Raw genomic sequence first — 2,968 nt, 5'->3', positions numbered from 1 at the left:
TCCTCCATTATGTATTCTGTTTCTTTTGTACAAGTTGTGCCTTTTCAAAAGCATTTTAGTTTCAGGGATACCTGTGTCTCTCTAGTCTAGATACCCCTATTCTCAGAGATACCAATAAAGGTGAATTTTTTACCTTCGTTTGGGGACTTTACCCTCTAATTTGCTCTGTTTATTACTTAGACTTGGTATACACACACACATACACACGTGTGTATAAATGCACACAGTGTATCTGAGGCAATGGGTTTTTATGTTAGCTGCCTTCTTGGATCTTGTCTGCTCTGAATTATTGAACCTATCTCCTGCTATTATTCTTTCTCTGTAGTAGCTGATACTGTCTAAGAAATATGACTTGGAAGATAAATGTAGAAAGTTTTATTTCTCCCCCTCCCTTTTCAATTTTAAGCCCTCTTGATCAGATTTGAAAGACTCAAGGTAAATAAAATTTTACCAGTCCTTGTTAGGTGTACTCCATCCTGGGCTTCTAACAGCCCATCATTTCTATATTTTAAGTCATGGTTCAGAAGCCAAAATCCAGTTTTCAGACAACATCTTCTTAACCAGCTCTTCATTTCCCAAATCCACCTTTCTCTTCAGAAACCCTTTCTTTAAATTGACAGCAATGGCGAAAACACCATCTTTGCCCCAAAGCTCTCCAATTTCTTGGAGGACTGATTTATCTGGACTCCATCCTCTCTAGCCATGATTTCTATTTTCCCTTTGACAGTATCCTTTACTGCCATATGAATCACCAGAAATGGGTAGTGGTTGTTAAGTTTGACATATCTCATGGGACTGTCTTGTCATGTCATATACCCCTAGGAAGATGGCAGAGGCAGACTTCTCTTTCACATTAATCCAAGTGTACACATGCCATAGTATGTCATCAGTAGTGAACCAAATACCAACACTCCTCGTCTTCCTCCTCAACTCCCTTGTCCTCATTATTGTTCTCCTCCTCCTCCTCCTCCTCCTCCTCCTCCTCCTCCTCCTCCTCCTCCTCCTCCTCCTCCTCCTCCTCGTCGTCTTCTTCTTCTTCTTCTTCTTCTTCTTCTTCTTCTTCTTCTTCTTCTTCTTCTTCTTCTTCTTCTTCTTCTTCTTCTTCTTCTTCTTCTTCCCCTTCTTCTTCCCCTTCTTCTTCCCCTTCTTCTTCCCCTTCTTCTTCCCCTTCTTCTCCTTCCCCTTCTCCTTCTCCTCCTCCTCCTCCTCCTCCTTCTTCTTCTCCTCCTCCTCCTCCTCCTCATTCTTCTTCTTCTTCTTCTTCTTCTTCTTCTTCTTCTTCTTCTTCTTCTTCTTCTTCTTCTTCTTCTTCTTCTTCTTCTTCTTCTTCTTCTTCTTCTTCTCCTTCCTCCTCCTCCTCTTCCTCCTCCTCCTTTTCCTTCTTCTTTTCATTAGGAGAGAAGAGGCCCGTACCTACTATTTATTTTCAAGGACCTTATTGCTACAGTGTTTTATATTAATTTTTTTGTTATTATAAACCCAGACATTAACAAAAATCAATATTTCAATATACAAAGAAGAACAGGAAGAAAATTACATATGAAACCATGAACGTCTTTACATAATTTCTTTTGTTAAAGTATGTATTAAATTTAAAGCCATAGTAAGGTCTTCCGTGCTTGTCTGTGCAGCCTTCTGAACTTCTTTCTGCTCTAGTCTGTGTATTTTTACCTGTTTTATTGCCCCTCCTCTTCTTTTTGCATCACTATCATTACCCTCTCAATCACATCCATAACTTCCATCTCCCTCCCCCCTTCCCAAATCCTTCCTTATAACAAATAAGTATAATAAAAGCAAGCCTATTCTCATATTATCTGGGTCTGAAAATGCATGTTTCTTTTTGCACCTTTAGGCCTTCTCTCTGCCAGGAGGTGGGAGGCGTATTCCTCATTATTTTGCTGGAGTTGTAATGGGTTATTGTGTTTATCAGAGTTCCGAAGTCTTTCTAAACTGCTTTCCTTCATGTTATTATGGTCATGGAAGATAATTGTTCTACGGATTCTGCTCACTTCATTCTGCATCAGTTCGATCACATCTTGCTAGATTTCTCTGAATTTGTCTCTTTCCTCATTATTAGCACAAACCTGAACATGGTTTGAGAAGTGAGTTCAAAATGAGTCAACAAGCATTTATTAAGCGCCTACTAAAAGTCACTTAGCCTCTGTTTGCCTTATTCCACTAGAGAAGGAAATGGCAAAGCATTCCAGTATCTTTGCTAAAAAAACCCCATGGACCATATGGCCCATTGGGTCACGAAGAGTAAACCATAGCTGATTGACTGAACAAAAACAACATATGCCAGGCACTTTATTAGTTGCTGGAGTTAAGTTGAGTGACTGAAATATAGATTTCAAATGCTAGGTATCTCAGGGAGAGGCTGAGAATCCTCACTGATGTGGAAGAATGTTTTTGTGATTTCCTGCTGATTTCAGATCTTGTTCCACCTTCCTATAGAGAGGCGCGCTTTGGTATTTCTCATTTTTGTCTCTGTTATCCCCAGCTCCAAGTCTAGGGCCAAGCTTGTTGGATTGGATTGGCTTTCACATTCTCCATACCATATTAAAACCATGTTCTGGTAAATTCAAAAGAAAGGTGCCATATAGGACTCATAGAAAGTGTCCCTAAACCATCCCTTCACCCATTTTATACTTTGGAAAGAGCTGTGGGTGCTGATATTACCTTGACCTTTGACTAGCATCTGGCCAGTCTTTCCTAAAGCATGTGCCACTAATGAGAGGCAGTTGAGTACCATGGCAGTGGCAGTAACCTTTCCTGAGTGTAGGGCATGGATGTACAAAAAGCAGAGTGGTATTTCAGGCCATCTTCTTCCACCAAACAATTGCCCGCTGCCCTTCAGGTATTCTTGGCTAGAGTAGAATCTTAGACCACAATGCCGTGGAGATAGAGATTGTGAGACCTTTCTTTCCTACCTGTTGCCTAAAGTATGAGGCAAGATGGAAGCATACCA

The sequence above is a fragment of the Trichosurus vulpecula genome, chromosome 2 (assembly GCF_011100635.1).
Source record: "Trichosurus vulpecula isolate mTriVul1 chromosome 2, mTriVul1.pri, whole genome shotgun sequence".
Taxonomy (NCBI): domain Eukaryota; kingdom Metazoa; phylum Chordata; class Mammalia; order Diprotodontia; family Phalangeridae; genus Trichosurus; species Trichosurus vulpecula.
This window is presented reverse-complemented; position numbering follows the sequence as displayed.